Source organism: Mixophyes fleayi, chromosome 6 (genome assembly GCF_038048845.1).
Source record: "Mixophyes fleayi isolate aMixFle1 chromosome 6, aMixFle1.hap1, whole genome shotgun sequence".
In the NCBI taxonomy this organism is placed as follows: Eukaryota; Metazoa; Chordata; class Amphibia; order Anura; family Limnodynastidae; genus Mixophyes; species Mixophyes fleayi.
This window is the reverse complement of record NC_134407.1, coordinates 132,059,341-132,082,815: the sequence shown is the minus strand read 5'-3', so window position 1 is coordinate 132,082,815 and position 23,475 is coordinate 132,059,341.

The following is a 23,475-nucleotide window of genomic DNA, read 5'->3' as shown; positions in this document are numbered from 1 at the left end:
CCCAACAGTCAGTGCGTGGAGGGGAGGAGACGGAGCAGAGAGGCGGCGGTGGTGATCAATAGCCCCTTACCCCTCCCCGTGGATTTATCGGAAGCTTTGCGGCGGCCGTGGAAGGTATGGTCAGCAGTCGCCGCACAATTTTAAAGTAATTTTTATTCTGTGGTGCCCTCCAGAGCCCGGTGCCCTAGGCAACTGACCTTGCCTAATGGGAGCGCCAGGCCTGATCCCTAGGTCTTGTAGGCACTATCCTATCCTGGTTCTCATCCTACCTTTTTAATCGCTCTTTCAGTGTTAATTTCTCTGGATCCACCTCTGCTCCGCTTCCATTATCAGTTGGAGTACCACAAGGCTCAGTCCTAGGTCCTCTGCTATTCTCTATCTACACCACTTCTTTTGGAAAACTAATAAGCTCCTTTGGATTTCAGTATCATCTCTATGCGGATAATACACAAATCTATCTATCCTCTCCTGATCTTTCACCATCTGTGCTGTCTCGCGTTACTGACTGTCTTTCTGACATCACATCTTGGATGTCTTCTCGCCAACTCAAACTCAATCTTTCAAAAACTGAATTAATAATATTCCCACCCAAAAACAGAAGCTTCCTGCCTAACATTTCTATTTCTGTCGATAACATGACCATAAATCCCACCCCGCAAGCTCGTTGCCTAGGTGTAATCCTTGATTCACAACTGTAGTTTATTCCCCACATCAACTCTATATCTAAATCATGTTACATACACCTAAAGAACATTTCCAGAATACGCACATATCTGACACAAGACACCGCAAAAACATTAATTCATGCACTCATCATCTCTCGCATCGACTATTGCAATTCCCTCCTTACTGGTCTTCCCAAAGTCAGACTTGAACCCCTACAATCTATTTTGCACGCAGCGGCTAGATTGATTTTCCTTGCAAACCGTTATTCCTCTGCTGAGCCACTCTGTCAGTCTCTACATTGGCTGCCTGTATTTCAACGAATCCAATATAAAATTCTTCTACTAACATATAAGACCATCAACAAAATTGCACTGACATACAGTTCCTCACTTGTCTCAAACTATCTCCCAACTCGACACCTCCGTTCTGCACAAGATCTACGTCTCTCTTCTGCTCTCATCACATCCTTACATTCTCGGTTACAGGATTTTTACTGGGCTGCACCTACTTTGTGGAATTCCCTCCCTCGCACAGTAAGACTTTCCTCTAGTCTTCAAACCTTCAAGCGTTCACTGAAAACCCACCTCTTCAGACAAGGTTATGATATTTCTCAACCACCATCTTAATTTCCCTAGATTACAATATTACCATCCTCTACACTGCTAACACAAGACAACAACCCTCTGACCAATATTGCAACACACACAGCCCACTCAATACTTTTACCTTTGCATTCTAGCTGGTCCATTGTGCAATATGATGTAGCACATGCCCTTGTGTTTCAAACTCCCATTGTCCTATAGATTGTAAGCTTGCGAGCAGAGTTCTCTTACCTCTCTGTCTGCTGAGCCACTCTGTCAGTCTCTACATTGGCTGCCTGTATTTCAACGAATCCAATATAAAATTCTTCTACTAACATATAAGACCATCAACAAAATTGCACTGACATACAGTTCCTCACTTGTCTCAAACTATCTCCCAACTCGACACCTCCGTTCTGCACAAGATCTACGTCTCTCTTCTGCTCTCATCACATCCTTACATTCTCGGTTACAGGATTTTTACTGGGCTGCACCTACTTTGTGGAATTCCCTCCCTCGCACAGTAAGACTTTCCTCTAGTCTTCAAACCTTCAAGCGTTCACTGAAAACCCACCTCTTCAGACAAGGTTATGATATTTCTCAACCACCATCTTAATTTCCCTAGATTACAATATTACCATCCTCTACACTGCTAACACAAGACAACAACCCTCTGACCAATATTGCAACACACACAGCCCACTCAATACTTTTACCTTTGCATTCTAGCTGGTCCATTGTGCAATATGATGTAGCACATGCCCTTGTGTTTCAAACTCCCATTGTCCTATAGATTGTAAGCTTGCGAGCAGAGTTCTCTTACCTCTCTGTCTGTATGTATTACCCAGTATTGTCTTATTGATGTTTGTTCCCAATTGTAAAGCGCTACGGAATTTGCTGGCGCTATATAAATAAATGTTGATGATGATGATGATGATGAGTGTTCAGTGCTGAAAGAGAAAAAATAGGGGAGGCAGTGTTCTTAAAAGTCTACAGTGACATTGTACTGTGCCATAGCTGACACAGAAACAGGAGAGGTGGCAGCGTTCTTGCCAGTCTACAGTGTACGTGCCATGGCTCATTGTCAGTGCTGAAACAGAAATAATAGGGCTGGCAGTGGTCTTAAACCTCTGCAGTCAAATTCCTCTGTGCCATTGATATGGATTCACATCAGTCCACAGAAGACTAGAAGCACCAAGCAGTTGCTGGCACCAGTCATGTTGATACCAATCCATCTACGCCATCTGCTAAAGCCTATATTAAACTGCATAGTAGTTTTAAATCAGGGAAACAGAAATGTAAAAAGACAACTTTTACCTTGGTAAAGAAAAAAACACCTGTAATCAAGGGACAGTTAACTACAGAAAAAAAAAATCACCAACATGCCATTCTACACACGCAGTGGCAAGGAAAGAATCAGACCTTCGCCTCTCTGTATAAGTGCTAGTTCTGAAACTGTCGTTGAGGAATCTTCTTGTAAGGTCAGTCAAGACGATGTAAGACCTTGTCATTCTGACTCATAAAGTGGTGCCAAAATACTTTTAAATGTAAAAGCCGAGCTGGAAGAAAACAGTAAGGAAGAAAAAACTGTATGTGATGGCACAAATCCCTGAGGAGAGTCTATCCACAAATGCAATGTGTAAGCCAGTCCTTTCTGATACTGTACTCATAGAGAAGCCTCCTTTCAGCATTTCTGCAGATCTTTGGATGAGCAGCCCAATTGTAGCCAGTGATACACAAATTGAGGATGTCACTTTGGAATCACAACAGGATGAGGGGGATATTTGTGTAGCTGCTGACGGCGTTAATGAGGATGTTGATGACGAGAATGTTGTTTGTGTAAGTCCTGCGCCAGTTGAAGCAGTGCTTACCAGTGATAAGAAGAAGGCCATTGTCATGCCTGGGCATAAGACCAAAAAATACACCTTTTATGTGTGGAATTATTTTTACCCAAATCCTGACAACAGTTGTCTTGCCATTCATGTCGTTTGCAAAGTCACAGTCAGTAGAGGTAGGGACCTTAACCATCTAAGAACCTCATCCATGTTACACCATTTGAAGAGAGTTCATGGGAAGCTTTTGGGAAAATCAGAAACGTATGCTAAAAAAATAACAGCAAGCAGTGCGGCATCAGCTAGCTCCCTTCTCTCAGCTAGATCCCGACACCTGCAATCTACACCCACAACACCGTCCTCATCAATATCCTCACTAGCGATCGGAGTTAGTCCTGCATCCAAGTTGCTAAGGCTAGATGACTCCTCCACTATTCAGGATTCCTCAGAAGAATTCTTTAGCGTTAGTCCCCATGCTGCTGCTACTGCTGGGGGTGGATCTTCATTCGAGAAGCAGACCAAGAAGATGACTACTAGTATTTTACAACAATTGGCTGTTAAACAATCCATTGCAAGAGGAAGCAATTATGAAATCTGTCACCCAGTTGCAAAGCAGATCACAGACACCATGACGATTATGCTAGTATTAGATCTGCATCCAATATCCACTATTAATGCAGCTGGTTTTAGACAATTAATTGAGGTCTTGTGTCCCTGTTACCACATTCCATCATGACACCAATTTACTAGAAAAGCTATTCCTCACCTCTACCAGAAGATTCGTAAAAAATGTAATTATTGGGCTACAAAATGCCATTCTACCCACAGATATGTGGACAAGCGGAACTGGGCAAACTAAAGATTATATGACTGTGACATCCCACTGGGTTGTTGATTGACCTTCACAGGCAGGAACAGCAGCAGCATGTACCCAACTATGTCATTTTTTCCCGAGGCAGGCTACTCTGTGTATTACTGACTTCACTAAGAGGCATACAGCTGACAATCTGTTACAAAACCTAAGGGATGTCATTGCTTCATGGCTTATCTCACTAGAGACACTCCTCAGGATATGTCATATCTGATAACGCCATCAATATTGTGAGAGCATTACAGCTGGGTGAATTCCATCACATTCCCTGTGTTGCTCACACAATCAAATTTGTGCTGGAGAGCTTTTTGAAAAATGACAGGGACGTGCAGGAGATCCTGTCTGTGTCCTGAAATATTTTGGGACATTTCCGACATTCTGCAACAGCAATTAGGAGATTGCAGCAGCTACAAGAACAATTTAATTTGCCCTGCCACCAACTGAAGCAAGAGGTGGTAACAATGTGAAATTCCATCCTTTATATACTTCAGAGGATGGAGGAACAGCAAAAAGCCATCAGTCTTAGAGTTAATTGTTTTTTTTAAACTGTACCTGCTACCCCTCCTGTTTCTGTTTGAGTTTGTTAAACTTTGTTCACTTATTTACCAAGGAAAATTCCTTGCATTGTTTGACATGTTGTCCTTGGTCTACCATCTTTTGTGTCAGTCGACAATTCAGGTTTCAACATTATTATTAGGTCGCCAATTCACATGGTGGACAGTATGATTAGGTAAACTATTCAAATATGGACATTATTATTTTAGGGCTAGGGATATGGTTAAGGACAGGTCTAGGGATAGTGACAGGTGTAGGGTAAGGTCTAAGGATAGGGATAGTGACAGGTCTAGGGATAGGGACAGGGTTAGAGTTAGGAATAATACTGTCAACATTTGAATTGTCAACCTGATAAATACTGTCTACATTGCAATTGATGTCCTAATAATACTGTTGATGTCATTATATTATCAACTTTATATCCAACCTAAGGTTGGGTGGAAGTTTCAATGGACAATTCCATATTGCACCATTTTTGTTTTCTGCCACTGCTGTGTGGCAATGTTTCCTAAATGTGCTATGAACTGCCGTGTGTTTGTACCATTACAAATTGACAGAGCAACCAGGCAGTTAGCTGTAGTCTTAGAGTTCATTGACAGCACTGTCAAATTACCTGCCTGAAGCCCATTGTCAGCTTGCTTTGTGGGGGCTCAAACAAACCAAGCACTCCAGCCACAAAAGTGGCACTCATTGTCGCTGGATTGCTTGGTTTGTTAAACTTTACATGACCTTTTTAATATCTAACATAAGACTGGGTGGAAGGGCCCAAGGGAAACTCCATCTTGCACCAGTTTTCTTTTCTGCCACTGCTGTCTGACAATGTTTCCTACATGTGCTATGAATTGGCGTGTGTTTGTGGCGTTGCTCTGGCGATTAGTAACCAGCCAGCTCGCTGCAGTCTTTGGTCGAAAGTGAATGAAAATAATATTGTGACTTGTGAGGTGTTCAAAATTGACTGGAAATAACTGGAAATTAGTGTTGTTTAGGTTAATAATAATGTATGGACAAAATAAGAGCAAAATTATGTGATTTTAGCAATTTTTAAGAAAAATACAGATCCAGAATGAAAACCAAAGCACACAAGGGCGGTTTTGCAAAAACAAAGACCAAAACCAAAACACAGGGGTCAGTGAACATCTTTAATAATTATGCACTGATTATGCATATATGTCCAAGATGTCTCCATTCATCTGCAGAATATTGAGAGGGTTAGTGAAAGCATTTATTTCAGCTCTTTAGCATTTATTTTACTTACTAAAGATTGCACCACACAGTAACACAGGATGTACTAGCTAATTGCTTAATATCATTGTGAAAAGTTTATCACTTACATCTTATATAACGTACACCTAAATTTGCCACAGTAAATAATTTTTTTTTATACAAGAAGATATCTAATTAAATTAATTTTAAATCATGCTTTTTGGGTGACATAATAAAACTATCATAATAGTTTTTAATGCTTAAAGAAGAGTTTTGAAAGGAAATGTTCTCTTTAACGGAAGTGAATTTACTGGCAGTCCATTAGATCCAAGGTATAATGTTTCAGAAGTGAAATTATTAATCACGTCACCTGTCAGAACAGCTCTCATAAATCTCTTTGATCTCCATGATTTATGACACATAAGGACAAAAAGAGATGAGTTCGGAGACATTTGATTCAAATACTTTAAGTATTGATGGGTTAGTTGTTTGTGGTGTAGTTACACGGGTGATGGAAAAATATATTGCAACAAAATATCTGTACTGTCACATTTATGGACCATTTATAATTGTGGATATTTTTTTCTGACCTCTGCCCTGTTGCACATTCATTGAACAAAAAAAGTGTCACATGTATACTGACAAACAATGCAGCATAATGTGTTTTGAAACAGATAGCTCAGCGCAAAGGAAACTTTGGGTTCCAAGGAACTCTTGGATAGAGTTTACTCCATTGCATTGACGGTATTAGCCAATGCCTTAACATTACTACACTCTGATTTCCACCTCTTGAAGCTCAATTAAATATCTCTCCACGCAACAAGATGAAATCTTGTTCTATTATTTGGACATAATATGAGATGCATTACTGTGGCAAGTCTACATGCAGCAAAAAATAAAAATGTCCCAAATCTGTCCACCTCTTCTTCAAGAAGAAAAAAGTATTCACATACGTAGCCAATGCCAACTGCCAAACTAAGCAATGTGCGTACTTAACCGAGTGCATGGCATCAAAAAAGAAAATAAAAAAACAGCAATTCAGCTGGTGGAGTTATGGGCATTTTGCAGCTTTGTAAAATACCCTCATGATTTTTCTTTTCCATTTAATAAAGAAAGCATGTCCTGTTGTTTACATTGCAATAAACCTATTATTGGGCATTTGAAAACCAGTCCCACCCCAAGAATGAATAGTTTTACATTTTTATTTTCCTACTAGATACTAATTTATACACATGTGCTCAAGCAAAGTTTCTGAAACTTTTTCAGGTTATACAATTGGACTAAATAAAATTTATTTTGTGAAATTATACTATAAATGATCTATTTTCATAGTTGCATGTAAATTAAAAACTATTACAGGGCCTTTAGGATATTTGCTGTGAAACACTCAACAAGTGTTTTGTTAACCTAGAGATCTCAGACTTTCATAGAACTGTAGTCACAGAGTAGTTCAGTTCTGTTCACAGATATGTGTTAATGTCATTTTTATTCTGTAAGGCAATTACAGAATATTTTATAGGTTTGACACCCAAACTAGGGTGGAACAGATTCTTTTTCTGGGATAAACTCCCAGAATTCTTTGGCAGATGCAAAAGCATCTGCAAATAACAAGCTAGTTCTCCAATAGTTCACCTTAATCCACTAGCCATGACCTAAAACAAATGGTTAAATGTACCATTTAGTGGTCATCAGCAACAAAAACATTCTTATTCACAGGTGTTTATTATTATTATTATTATTATTGTTATTGTTATTGTTTATATATAAGGTATAAGACAGTGTCGTGCAATGGGAAATAGAATACATATAAATCAATGAATATGAAAAACAGTGCAGGCAAAAAAGAATGACAAACTGGGAGTATACCAGCATAGGACTACCTAGACCAGTGTTGGCTAACCTGTGACACTCCAGGTGTTGTGAAACTACAAGTCCCAGCATACTCTTCCAGCAATAAGCTGCTATATATTGGAAAAGCATGCTGGGACTTGTAGTTTCACAACACCTGGAGTGTCACAGGTTAGCCAACACTGACCTAGACACTGGAGCATAAACTCACCATATAGTGGGGGACAGGCAAGTATACAAGAAGAAGAGCTTACAATGTAAAAGGTTATGGCTGGCACAAGACAAGATGTAGGTGTGGGAAGAGTGAGTAACTGTAAGTGGAGTTAGGAGGTGGACTTACCAGTCTACCTCCTAAGTTCACTCACAGGTTTTGATGAACAGACTGGTGGACAGTCTGATTGGATGTGGTAGTGAGTTGGAGTATGGAGCTGCATGAGAGAAGTCTTGGAGGTGGTAGTGTGAAGTGGTTATCTGAGGGGAGGTAAAGCAGCAGTCTTTTGCAGAGTGGAGAGGGTGTGAATGAGCGTATAGGAAGATGACATTACAGATGTAGAGAGATTGCTGAGGGCTTTGTAAATGAGGGTGAGAAGTAGTTGAAATGGATTCTGTAGGGGAAATGGATTTAGAATGGAGGCTGAGAGAGGAAAATCAGTCAACAGTTACATTGAGGATTGATGAGTGGGGAGAGGCAGGTGAGAGAGAGGCCAGATAGGAGGAGGTTGCGGTCATCGAGGCAAGAGATAATGAGAGAATGGATATGAACTTTGGTTGTGTCAAGGGTGAGAAAGGGTCTAATCATGGCGATGGTACAAAGGTGAAAGCAGCCGGTTTAGAATAGGTACTTAATGTGGAGAGTGTAGAAGAGGGAAAAATTTAATTTTGAGGCTCTGGATGTGAGGACCAGAGAAGAGTGTAGTGTTGTCAATGGTGAGGGAGAGTGATGAAGGTGTAGGGACTCTAGAAGGAGCAAAGAGGTTGAGTTGGTGGCTAAGTGGTTAGCACTTTTGCCTCAAAGCGCTGGGGTCATGAGTTCAATTCCTGACCATGGCCTTAGCTGTGTGTAGTTTGTATGTTCTCCCCGTGTTTGCGTGGGTTTCCTCCGGGTGTTCCGGTTTCCTCCCACACTCCAAAAACATACTAGTAGGTTAATTGGCTGCTATCAAAATTAACCCTGGTATCTGTCTGTCTCTCTCTCTCTCTCTCTCTCTCTGTCTGTCTGTGTGTATGTTAGGGAATTTAGACTGTAAGCTCCAATGGGGCAGGGACTGATGTGAATGAGTTCTATGTACAGCGCTGTGGAATCAGTGGCGCTATATAAATAAATGGTGATGAAGATGATGAGTTCCATTTTGGACATGTTGAGTTTGAGAAAGCATTGTTCTGAGGAGATGCCATAGAGACAGCAAGAGAGGAGAAAAGAGGATAGGTCAGAAAAGGAAAGGTAGATGTAGGTGTTGCGACAGAGGGGAGGTAATGGTGGCCGAGGCTCACCAAGGGAGTCTTGTATGGCGAGAAGAGTAGAGGGCCAGGATGCAACCTTTTGGTAACCCAATGGGTAGTGGGAGGAGAGGGGAGAAGGAGCCAGAGAAAGAGCTTTCAGAAATGTAGGAGGTGAACCAGGAGATGACAGAGTCACAAAGGACACTGTATTGAAATGTGCTCAAGAGAAGAGGGAGGTCAACAGTATTGAAAGCAGCAGAGAGGTCAAATAGGATGAGCAGGAAGAAGTGAGCCATGTGTTTAATGCATGTAATCATCAACATCATCATCATCAACATTTATTTATATAGTGTCAGCAGATTCCGTAGTGCTTTGCAATTGGGAAAATCCACTGAAGTGTGCTATTTATTGTACAAGTGTCACTCCTCAAACTAAGGGAACAGGATTCCTGTTAGTTAGTCAGTCAGGATTGGCACTAAAAAAGTCAAGGCGCAGAGTCGGACCCCCTGGTCTTCACCAGGAAATTTCACAAGGAGGTATGAGCTTTGCCGCCGGAAGCCCCCAGGTCACAGCCTGCTAACTGCTACCTGATGTGAATAGCTGGAAAATGCTATCAGGAGGGGGTCACCAAATCAGTAGGCAAAAGCGGAGTCAGAAACAAGATGAAAGTCAAGTTCACATGGACAGGTTCCAAGTGAGTGACAAGCCAGAGTCAGGATTACAGAAACAGGTTCAATACAAAAGGCAAAACAAAGTCAATTCACAGAAATGCTTAAAGTGCAGCAAACAGTAGGGAAAGCTTGAGCTGGTAAGACTTGATTACTGCACAGAGTGTGGTTTAAACAGCTAAGAGGGTTTGTCATGTGTTAGGGATCACATGACTGAAACCAGAAAGTGTTTGTCAGAGATCACATGAGTACAAAGTTTAAATGAACCAGGAAGTGAAGCCAGAGATCACATGACTGCAAACTCTAAGAAATCAAGAAATGCTAGAAGCAGAGGTTGCAGGCCATTGATTAAAAAACGGATACTGGCGCTGGCGGGTGACTACAAGTAGCTCATTGTTAATTACAATTATTTAGTTGTGTAGACAATAGTAAAGTCAGGAAAAAAATTAACTAAATTTTTCAACAATGGGTGCAAACACTGGATATGAATAATCAATCGCAGAGCCACACAGACAGGATTCAGGTGGAGTGCTCACACTATACAGAATTATACAGACAGAGTCGGAGAGCAATGGAGTCACATTAATCAAAGTCCAGGGACATACAGCAAACACAGTCAGGAATAGAGGTCAAGGTCACAGATCAGAGAAATCAGTGGATTCACATTTCGAAGGTGTAAATACACAAGGAATATGGAAACAGGTAAACTGCTGCAAAGACAGACACAAAATCAGTGATCTGCAGGTATTACTTCCAGACAGTGGTTTAAATAGGCCATTGATCAGCAGAAACTGGGAGTGGGGGGGAAGCATTGCGTATGCTGCAGAGCAATACACACCACACAGGATCATTCAAGACGGGTTCCAGGTGCTTTTAGAATATCAGCACAGATATCAGAACAATTAATAATTGTCATTAGTTTCTCAAATAGACAGCCAAATAAAAATGGATTCTCAAAAAGAGATTTCACCAAAGGACCCTCATAAGGGGCAGAAGTGACCGTTGGAGAGACAGGCATCTAAGGGCCCTCTGACACGACAGGCAATAGGCCCTCTGGCCATCCAGACAATGGAAACCTCAGGAGAGACACGTACCTTGGGACCATCTGGTGAAGCAGACAGCATATCATGTTTAATGTAATTCTTTACTGATAAACAACACACACCTTATATGTTATTGGCAGAAGTTCTCAGAACAGAGCAGCTGATGATTAAAATAAACCAGGAGGAGTCATAACACTGGATATAATTATTCAGCTGCAGAGCCCCACAGATAAAAACACTTGAACTGAATTCAGGTTGACTATTTACACTTTTGCAGTATATAGAAGTCTTGATCTCGGGGAGTGGACTGCCAGATCAGTCAGATCAGACCACTGACTGCCAGATCAGCAGCAGCTTTGTGTGAGGAGAAGCACTAAAAATGCTCCAGAGGAATGCACATTGAGAATGCTAAGAACCTTAGAATTTCTTGTTATGTTCCACAGTACTCGGTTGCCCCAGGACTCGGGTAGTAGCAGTTGTTGATCTAGCACCTGCCCGGTAGAGAGGACAGAACACAGTAGGAAGTAATGAGCAACCAGGATGTATTAGCAGAACTCTGAGCCAGAGAGGCAAGGGTTAATGTAGAGTAGTCTGGCACATGTCTGATGGAGTGGTCATCTCATGATAACAGGTAATGAGCAACCAGAATGTTTTTGGCAGAACTCAGAGCCAGACAGGCATGGATCAGGAGCAGAGAAGACAACAGAATCCTTTAAACAAGCCAGGGATCAGGGCAGGTATGGAATAGAGAGGATAGCAATTTCTATAAACAATCCGGGTCAAACAATGATAGCAGAACAGGTGAGGATACAGGGCAGGGACGGGCTGGGCCGGACCGAAAATGACTATTTTGGACCGGTGCATGAACTGGCCCAAGTCTCTATTATTTGGTGTACCAGCCAACTTTCATTATTGGCCGCGGCCCCTCCTTCCCTCTCTTCAGGCTTGTCACATAGGACGCGCATGAAGTGACAGGTGCCATTACATGTGTGAACTGCCGCAGATGCGTGGGTGGAATAAGGTAAGTGTGTGTGTGTGTGTGTGTGTGTGTGTGTGTGTATGTGTATGTGTGTGTGTATGTATGTGTGTGTGTGTGTGTAGTATATATTGTGTGTGTGTGGGCAGTATATATATATTGTGCATGTGTGTGGGCAGTATACACAGTGTGTGTGTGGGGGCAGTATATACTGTGTGTATGCAGTATATATTGTGTGTGTGTGGGCAGTATATATAGTGTGGGCAGTATATATTGTGTGTGTGTGTGGGCAGTATATATTTTGTGTGTGTATGTATATATATTGTGTGTGTGAGCAGTGTATATATTGTGTGTGTGTGTGGGCAGTGAATATACTGTGTGTGTGTGTGGGTAGTGCATATATTGAGTGTGTGTGTGTGCAGTATATTGTGTGTGTATGTATGAGCAGCACATATTGTATGTGTGCGTGGGCAGTATATATAGTGTGTGTGTGTGTGTGTGAGAAGTATATATAGTGTGTGTGTGTGTGTGTGGGCAGTATATATTGTGTGTGTGCAGGCATTATAAATTGTGTGTGTGGGCAGTATATATATATTGTGTGTGTGTGTGTGGGCAGTGTATTTATTGTGTGTGTGTGTGGGGGAGGGGTGTATATATTGTGTGTGTGTGGGCAGTGTATATATTGTCTGTGTGGGGTGTATATATTGTCTGTGTGTGTGTGTGTGTGTGTGTGTGTGTGTGTGTGTGTGTGTGTGTGGGCAGTGGGCAGTGTATATATTGTGTGTGTGTGTGGGCAGTGTATATATATAGTGTGTGAGTGTGGGGGGGGGCAGTATGTTAATATATGTGAGGGAAGGAGGGTCTTAATATAGTGTGGGAGGTAGGCTATTTAATGGTGGAGTGCAGGTGGGGGCTAATTATTTCATGAGTGCTATTTTATTTGTGGGGTGATGGTGGGGTAATTTAATAAAAAAGTGGGGCCTATGAATTTATAATGGAGTAATTGGACATTTAAATTAATACTGGGGTGGTTTAGGAGCTATTTATTAATTGTGGGCTGTTTGTGGAAAATTAGATCTATTTATTAAATGTGATTATGTATTAGTTAATGCCTGTGATTGTTGCGGGAAATGGTAATATTTGTTAAATGTAAATGCTATTTAAATAATTGCTGGGGCTGTTTGGAGGGAGGGAAATACGTTTATATATTAAATGTGTTTGCTATCTAATGTCAGGGTTGGTTGGAGGGAAAAAGATCTATTTAGCAAATGTGAATATTATTATTTTAATCTTATGGCTGGAGGGAGGCCTTATTATAAAATGTGGGTGCTATTGATTTAACTCTGGGACTGGTTGGAGTTTTCTACATTTTATGTACCCATTTTGTTTCCAAATAGAGCCTCCAATATTCCAGGATCCAGACAATCAGCAAATGAGCTAAAGTAACAACCAGCAACAACTGGTGAAAGTGACAAGAACAGGTGGGAGAGAGCAGGACAGTCAGCCAACTGTCCTGAATCTGGTGGGACAGTCCCGAATTTGGGTGACTTTTTCACTGCTCATGAAGGCAGAACTGTATTGCCTGTGTATTTGTCTAAAATGATAACCATGCTACATCATAGGGGGTTACCCTGTCTAAAGTGCCCAAGCCCCCCAGAGTCTTAATCCAGCTCTGGGCCTGGGCATAAAAATATATATATATATATATATATATATATATATATATGGATTAAGCCACACTAAAATAGCCTCTTTTTATATAGATAAATATATATTGTACCAAAAACCACCCTTTAAGGATGGGCTGCTACTTATGTGTCAGTGCTGTGTGCTTGCCCCTTGGGCTATAGTCTGCCAGCCCTTCCCTGATACAAGGCACACTAGGTCAAGCAGGAACTATCACCAGCATTGGTATGTTACCAGGAAGAAGTTTATAAAGGCAGCAGCACCAATCAAAACTGCAGGATGATTATCTGTATGAGTGTGGTAGGTGATAGCACACCAGAGGCTGCCAGACCGAGAGCTGAATAAACATTGTAACTATTTGCCTAGCAACCACCTTAATCACTGAACTACAGGAATGGTCCTACACATAGAACTAGCAGTAATTGCACAGATGATAGAGCAAACAAATAGGAGTGTTCCTATTTCTTAACACTGGGTCTGATATACACGTATTTAACATTCGCTTTTCTTGCAATACTAAGCATGTTAAATGTGTACTTTTCAGCATACCTACACATAGCACACTTTTTTTCGGCATGCATATGCATGGAACTATTTTCCAGCATAACTATGCATGGTGCACTTTTTGACTGTATCATGCACACTATGCATGTATAAGTGTCATATGCAAGCTACTTGCAAGTCAAGCAAATAGGTGTTTGTGATTTTTTTAATATTATGTTGGTGTGGCCCAATCATGGGTTAAAACCTGAGAGGGAGAAACTAAATTGTGTTGTTATTACTTTCTCTGAATTCTTTTACTATAACCAGGAGGAATTTATGGATAGAGATATCCAGAGGTGTAGCTATATATATGAGTGTCCAATACCAATTTATGGCACTGGTCATAAAAGTTAAACCTCTTAGAACCTCTCATTAAAGTTACATCAATATCATACATAATATCCAAAAACAGACCCCTCATATTCTTATGACTTTGTGATATCTCAGGATATCTCAACTTGGTGACAAGAAGCTGAGCAGCTGAGATAAGATTGAATGTTTCAAAAAAGGTGTATAAAGGGAAACATGTTCTGTTTTGTGGAGGGAATATCATCATCACCATTTATTTATAGAGCGCCACTAATTCCGCAGCGCTGTACAGAGAACTCACTCACATCAGTTCCTGCCCCATTGAAGCTTACAGTCTAAATTCCCAAACACACACAGACAGACAGACAGAGAGAGACAGACTAGGGTCAATTAATCTACCAGTATGTTTTTGGAGTGTGGGAGGAAACCGGAGCACCCGGAGGAAACCCACGCAAACACTGGGAAAACATACAAACTCCTCACAGATAAGGCCATGGTCGGGAATTGAACTCATGACCCCAGTGCTGCAAGGCAGAAGTGCTAACCACTAAACCCCCGTACTGCACCTATATAATATCTTTTCTGGTCATTCTGGTAGGAAGTTAGGCCAGTGTAAAGAAACCCTGACTTGAAAGTTATTTTAAAAAGAGGTTCATAAACTAAGATATATGTGCACAGTCTTCCTGGTTCTGACATCAAAGTGGTAGAGGGGCTGTGGGCACCAGAAGCATGTTTAATGTCCTGTCCTTGTTAATTGTTTTTCATCCTAACCATTGTAAATTTATTTTCCATATTAAATTACACTTATGTAGTTTATGTCTCTGAGTTCTTACAAATTCACATATCAGACTTAGCTTTGTATTAGAACATTACATAGCTGAAACAGAAGAGATCCTTTGGTTTATGATAACTCTGGGTCAGGGGCGATCATTTGGTTTATGATAACTCTAATTAATTTAAGTTGTGAGAGATTAGTTTAGATAAATGGAGAACTTAAGTAAATAAGAGTGTTACCTCTTCAGAAAAAAAAACTTGGTGGTGTCATAATTGGTAAGGCAGAAATCAGTGTGTGGGGTAGACAGAGAGAGTTTTAATCATTTTTAAACAGACCAGGTGGTTGCTGTTGATTATCCCTTAGTAAAACACATGTCTCAGAGGCTCAGGACAGCTACAGGACCAAAGTCGGCATTTCAGTGTCAGTATTCTTTGTGTCAGTATTATTTGCATAGTGTCTTTTTTTAGTGTCATGCTAGCTGCTGGAAACAGAGCCAGGACAGTTGTCCCCATGTTGAAAGCAATGAGGCAGTGAAGGTCACCAATGAAGGAGCAGAGATGGCAACAACAATGACAGTTTAACTCACTGGGCCCCATTAGTCATTGAGGAGAGCAAAGTAAAAAAAAGGAGTAAGTTTGCTCCTAGACAAAACATATTACAATACAAGAGGTGCAAATTATTTTATTAATTTGCACATAAGGAAAATACTGGCTGTTTTTTCATGTAGCACACAAATACTTGATAGCTTTATTTTTACACTGAAATTTAAAGTTGACCTAGGATATGCCCTACCCCAACTATAAATCTGTCCCCACATTTTAAATTTACCTGCCCCTCCAATGCAACATAGTTTTGCCCAGGTGCAAAGTTACTCCTTTTTTATGCTTTGTTCTTCTTAATCACTCAGACCCACTGAGTCCAGCAGCTTAACTGAGATGGTATTCAGTAAATCTTTAAATCAACCTTGCCTTTGGAGTGATTACACTCCTTGGCATAATTTCCCATTATGAAAGGAACTGTTATTACTGTTTTAAATTTGTAAGGAGATGGTTATATGGAAGGTAGGGCACTCAGCTGACCAAAAGTACAACTATCTCTAACTGTCACCTGCATGCCACCAATAAATGATTAATGGAAATATTTGTATAAATAGCTGAGAAATATACAATTATCACTGTCACTTGCTGGCATCACTAGTAATCAAAGGGCTAGATTTACTAAGCTGCGGGTTTGAAAAAGTGGGGATGTTGCCTATAGCAACCAATCAGATTATAGCTGTCATTTTGTAGAAAGCACTAAATAAATGAAAGCTAGAATCTGATTGGTTGCTATAGGCAATATCCCCACTTTTTCAAACCCGCAGCTTAGTAAATCTAGCCCAAAGTGTACCTTCTCTGCTTCATTTGTCTCTATCTAAAAAGATGTCTTCAGACAATGATTATACTGCACACAACCCTCCTAGAACCACTCATGCAAAGTAAATACATAATGAAATAAAAAGCTAAGTATATCAAAACACATTTTTCAGTTCTTGCCGCAGTGGTGCTTACATTCTACATTCTTAACCTCTCTACACACTATGGTCAATCTGTCCTTATCCAATTAACCTAACTGTATATTTTTGAACTGTTGGAGTACCTAGACGAAGTTCATGCAGCACGTTTGCACATTGATTAGCATTGCTGCCTGACAGCATTGAGGCCAAAGGTTTGTTTCCATATAATTAGTCCTTCCAATATTTTACTTACATGAAGTTTATTTTGGCAACACATGTCAATTTCAAATTATTTGTAACTGTTTTGTACTACAGGATACTTTATCCTAGGATGGTTATATTGGCTGCATATTGCTTTGTTTTACACATTGTAACACATACATCATATAAATAACTTTTTATATTTAGGTTATTTCATCCATGACTAATAAGTGCAATCATGAGAGAATGAGAGACTTTAATCCATTTTAAAGATATTTTTTAAACATGAGTTATACAAAATTACTTTTTACACTAAAATCTGCTAGCAAAAGGTACACTCAATTTGCATAATGACTGCTTTGCAGAAGGTCCTTTCTAATGTCTGTGAAAATAAGACCACCTGTAGATTAAAGATGGCACCAGCCACTATACAGTCGTTTCATAGTGAGAATTATAATGACAGTAGTTACATGTTAATGATAATAATAGTTTCTAAATGAACAGTGGTACTAAAGTAAAACTTGTATTATTTTTAAGTTAACCACACATTCATAATAATCACCCCATTAATACATATCCCCTCTGAGATAAGGATGCTGTGATATACCAGGAGATGACCACTTGTGCTCAGGACATGGCTTCAACATATGTTGTACATTTATAGATGGTTTTCACCATGACCAATCACTGATTTTCCTCCAAATTTACCATGAAGGAATTACGCTCTTATCCATGGGATCTCAGCGTGTCTGACATGTGTGTCAAGAGAGATCAGTCCCCCAACTCTCTGATCTCCATGACAGCTCTGCTAAGATTGGTGGCCGTTCCAAGACCCTGTTTATATTCTCTCCCCATGCTGAATGTTTTCTTTCTCCCTCACTAAGTCTTTTTAAAATCTCCAAAGTTTTGTGCCCTCTAAAGTGTCCTACAGTGATTACAGCGGAATTCTCCCATTCATCTTCCAGAATGCACATTAAAATGAACATTTATGGCTAAGAAACAACCCGACGTGGCGCCAAGAGCTCAGCATCCTGAATCTGCAAAACCCAACTGCTAATTCACTTTTATAGTGTGTAAATTGTCGTAAAATTACAATTAAAAAAACAGATTCAGGGAAAATAAAAGTATAGCCTGCTGTAAAAGTTGTCAAACTTTGCATGCAAGTTTAATAATAATAAAAATAGAAATGATTATTCTTTCATATATAGTAACTATACAATGTCTGATTAGTTGTTTCCTATTCAGTGAAAGGTGAATGAAAAAATGCTTTGAATTAGGAAGGTTACATACGTATCTATCTTGTACCCCTTACCTACTACTCTAATTATAAAAATAAAAATTTTATAAAGGATAAAGCTGCCACATTTTACTATATCCATTAATGCAGCAATCCAATGAAAACCAAGTAATGTACACCTGCGGCACTCTGGGCTGAACCAGTATTCGAGATTAAGTAACATCACTGAGGCATTGCGAATTGATAGACTACATGAATATCAGTTCAACCTATAAAATGTTTGCCTCCGCTATGTGTAGGTGATGGTCACCTTTAATGTTTAGTTAATACTACTCTCCTGGAATGTTTGGGAGACTACTGAATTTCTAGGAGCGCTCCTAAATGCCTTGGACAGCAATTCACCCTCTCTCATCCAGCAGCTGAGTGATGACACCCCTTGGTATAATTTCCCACTACAAAAACAAATGTTTAACTGTTTTATATCTGTAAGGAGATGATTACGTGGGATGTATAGCACAGAACTGATCTAAAGTACAGCCATCAATAAATGTTGTCTATAACTTCTGTCTGCATACCACCAATAAATGAATAATGGAAATGCTTGCATAAATAGTTGTGACATATACTATTCTCACTGTCACTTTCTGACATCACTAGATATCAATGTGTTTTTAGACAATACCTGTAGTTCTCTGCTTCATTTCTCTCTTTATCCAAAAAGATGTCCACAGCAAAATAAAAGCAAATACATAATGAAATAAAAAGCTAAGTGTAACGATTATGTAGTATCTCTAATGACTGTTATTTTCTGTTGAGTTCATGTATGACAATGTGAATATTTTATGTAACCTTGTAATGTAATCTCAATGTGTGCTTTGCTAAATGACATGAGTTTGAACCTATGCAAGTGTCAATAATCTTTTGAAATCATCTAGAAATAGATAAGCATTTCTGAGGTGTTTTTTTGTATGCAGAGGCTGTAAACCATCTAGCCAAGCAAAGGTGAGAAATCATGTCCTGTGAATATTCCAGAGCTCTGGACATCCCTAGCTCAATGTCCTTATTGACAGCTAAACTCCAAAGGTGGGGGTGAGAGCTATGTGGAGAAAGGTTTAAAATTTTCTGCTTTAGACATTACAGTGTGCAATTACATGAGGGGGTCCATCAAGACTGAATTGTCACACATTTCTCAATTGTGTTCCCTCATACACACCAAGTCTTAACTAAGTAAGTAGTGACTTGGTTTTATTTCCTATTTTATTTTCTGAAACTTATTTGTGCAACATATTGTATGTCTTATCTATATATTAAGTTAAAAAGTATTCAGAGCTACTGAACGTATTCACATACCTCTATCTATAATCCAAAAATTGATTCTGTGAATCAATAAATTCCCACCTTGTGCTTAAACAATAATAAAAACATATATATTAACTCATAAATAATAAAAATATGAATGGAAATACTTATATTCGGTTGATGAGAAGATCCATGTGTCACAATTTAGTAATCCTTTCCTCCAAATTAATTCGAAGCAAGGAAAAAGAGGTTGAAACGCATTGGATTGAAAGGGCTGTATATTGTGGAACAAACAGGACTCCAAAGCTAACATCTGAAGGACCAGAGGAGTAAAGATCAGGCAGATATCCCGGGAACTTATAACAGCATGCTCATCTATATTTCTATCTGGAATTACCTTTAATGGAAGACAAAGATCAAAGAAACTTGATACCACGCCTTTTACATATTTTCTTCTTGCAAGTGTTTTGACATAAGAATTCATGTGGTGACGGAGCAGTCTATATAACACATCACAACCATTTGAGCACTGAAGGCGATTATATGTTTATTGTCTAGTAAGTAGAAAAACATAGGAGAGTTAATGTGGTGGAATAGAACACATGAAATGACTCATGCCAAGCAATTTTCTTCCAGATAATTAATATTTTATTTAATAACACTGATTAAATGATGTCATGCTATGTTGGATTTTTATCCTTTCACATGTTATATTTTGCTTTGTATAAATTTACTAAAAGGAAACATCAAATATTGTTCAGTTCTATAGAATCGTTTAGACCAAAAGGTATCAGGGTTTTAAGCCTGAAAATCCAATAGGCTTCACGTTTACAGAGAATGTTGAAACAATCTCCCCCTCTCTTGGTCAAATTGACCTGTTCTATTGCCCTTATCTTCAACCCTCAAGTTTCCCTTTCTGGCAATACCGCACTTGAATACCGCACTTACAGTTAATAAGGTATACCACATATGTGGACTGACAATCCAACATTTTGTCTATCAAAAACTTCTCTCTATTGATTAGTATTGCTACCTCTCAGCATTGAAGCCATAGATTTGTTTACATATAATTAGTGCCTCCTATATTTTATTCAGAAGTGGGTGGGGGTGCTTGATGATGCAATTCACAGTGAATCATGTCATCCTGGTCCCATCCCCTGCTGTGTGATGCTGCAAATCATGCAATGCGCAGCAGGGGTTGGGACAGGGATGATGCAATTTGCGTGACCACACCCAAACACTTGGCACCTTGATCTCACCTCCTGGATCTCCCGGACAGAAGAGCTAAATTGTTAGCAAGTAGGGGTGATGGGAATTCCTTTGGAGGGATTACCTTGGATGTCTGCGCTTGTTTTGTGTTGGTCTATTGATTGCTGCCTTATGGGTTCCGAGCCTACTGTTTCTGTTTTCCAAAGGGGTGTTTACTGTGGTTACTGTGGTGTTACTTCTGGTGTTGGGTCCTGCTGTGTTGCTTTGTTCTTGTTGGTGTGCCTGTGAAGGAGAAAATTGGAGGGGGGGTGGTGGGGTGGGAGCAGGACAGCTAGATTTGGTAAACTTAGGGATTACCTTAACTTGTCTGTTTTGTGTCGTCTTCTATTTGGCAATTTGTAAGTGTTCGGCTGTATGGGTCGTGTTGGTGTCTCTGGTCCTTTTTTGTCCCATGTTGCTACTCATTCTTTCGTGTCTTTGAAGGGCCTGTTTTTTAGGTTCTCTTTGCTATCTTGGTATATCTGGTAAATAAAGAGGGAGGGAAGGTGGGTAGAAGCGGGATGGAATAGGGTTTGAAGATGGCTTCATTATGCGGATGGATTTAAAGCAATATGCTTTCCCTTATTGCTGCTTTCTGGATGCTTTTTTGGTTTACAGCTTTTTTGCAGTTGTAAGTGACAGCTTGTTTGTGTTTTGGCTATTATAGCTCTTTTGTCTTTGATGTATTGCTGTTCCGCAGGGGTTTCAGTGATTATAGCTCTGTTTTCTGTGACAATAGCTCTTGTACAGTGATTATAGCTCTGGTTGTATAGCCCTTTTATAGTTTTAGTGACTATAGGTATTGTTGTTTATAGCAATATGTTTAAATGTTTATAGCTAAGATTAGTTACTGGTTCTGGAGGGATGTGTCTGTGTGTTGGGAGCGTATGTTGTGTGCTTCTGTGGTGTGTGGGTGTGGTTGGGGGGTGTTTCTGCTGCTTGTGTGTGGGGGGTGTTGTATTAGTGCTTGGTTGGTTTCTGATGAATGTGTGTGGTCTGTGGGGTGTAGGGAATAATATTAGTGTTAGTGTGCTATTTTGCTCTTGTAAAAGCAGTTATTTTACTTTTTTAGTTTTTAAATTTGCTCACTTCATTCGTTGGTGTGTGGTAAGCAGCTCCCATCTGTGTGGACACGGCTTGTGTTCTACTGAACAAAGAGATAGGGCGGCAGTTTGTACAGATAGCTGGGTCTTTGCCTGGTTTGGGAAGTATTATGATAGTGGTCCTTGTGGTGTCTGGGTGAAAATGTTTCCCATCCAGAATTCAGTTGAACAGGGAGCGGAGATGAAGACTGAGGCTAGAGGTAAACGTTTTGTAATAGGACATTGGGTAGCCATTAGGTAACGGGGCCTTAGATGATGTTTCAGACTTGTTTGCTGTTTCAATCTCCTCGTCCATGATGTCGTCGCAAAGAGTTGCAGCAGATGTCGAGCAGGCAGGCTGAGGAAGGTTATAAAGCATCTCATAATAGGTTTTGAATGTGGCATTGATGGCCACCAAGTCATAATAGGGGGTGCTCTTCACATAAAAGTGTTAGTTTAGCCAATGCAACGCTTTGTCCGTTCTCTCGGCCAGAATATTATTTAATTCACTTTTTGCCCACAAAAGATTGTGCTAGTTACAGTTGGAAGGGCAGCATTTGTGGATGTCCTCCAGGTGTTGCTCTCAAGTGGTGAATTGGTCTACCAGGCTTTTATATTCCCTCTTTTGGTAGGATGCATAGTTAATGTTGCAACCCCATCTGACAGCCTTGTGGTCCTCCCACAACAACAGAGAGCAGAAATCCTCCGGAATGTTATTTTCAAAATAATCAACCATATGAGACTGAAATTAGGGGAGTCCCCTTTGGATTTTATAAAGTTTGGAAAAAAGGTGTCAAAAATAAGATGTGCTGGCCTGTATTTGGAGCATATACATTGGCCTAAGTGATTTCATCCTGGCCTAGCAGGATGAATAATAAACCTGCCATCGGAGTCAGTGACACAGGTCAAATGGAGAGCACCTTATAGGAGGATAGTAGTGGCGATAATGTTTCTCCTGGAGGAAGCCAATATCCGCTTGAAGGGTTCAAAGTGTATGGAATAAATGTGAGTGTTTATGTGGCATGTTTAGCCCTCTTACATTAATGGTGGCAACTTTCACCGGCATGATTGCAAGGGGAGTGTATTGAGGGCACAATTTTAGAGAGAGTGGAACAGTGGGCGAGGCCCCTGGCACAGAGGTGGGTAGTGAAGGGTGGGAGGGGGAGTGCATAGGGCAGTAAGTGCGTTGAACACGCTATGAAGGTGGAGTGTGGGCACCTAGAAAACAGGGGATAAGTAGGTTCACAGAGATGCTGTGTCCAACAAGACAAGCTCCTCAGGTAACAATATAGGGGGGATAAGGGGGCCTGGGTTCTAGCATAAGAGGCCCCTTTATGAGGCCGGGAAAGGTGTGGGAAAAAGGAGGGTGAGTAGCCCCCTGTTGCCAGGTTGGGTGAGAATTCAATTAAGAGTAAGCTTAGTGGGTTGGGCATGGAGACGAAGGGAGTAGTCAAAATTGCGATTTACATAGTGTCAACAGATATGAAAATAAAATATATATGCATTACATTAGTGTATCAGAAGCAAAGTATTAATGTTCATAGGAGTCTATCAATACACCTTCGATTCTGATACAGTGACTGTGCAGTACAGGTAAGTAAGGAGGGTTTTTGTACTGCTCTGAGGTGCAGGTTGAAAGGGAGCAGATGGTACTCACCAACTTTCAGTACCAGAGTGGATGCAGGTGGGCCCAAGATGACAGCCGCTTTGTTAATGCTAAAGATCCTGCTTATGTGGAGGGAAGGAAGACACCGCTATTCACACTACTTTTATAACTGTGAAGGGGTATGCTGGCGGTGCATCTGGCTGTTGGGATCTGCTTGTGACTGTGGGTAGGTGAGAATCTTGTGGGGCTGGGAGGCTGCAGAATGTCGGCGCACTCTCTGGGGAGGGAAATATGCTAAGCCCTCTGTGTGT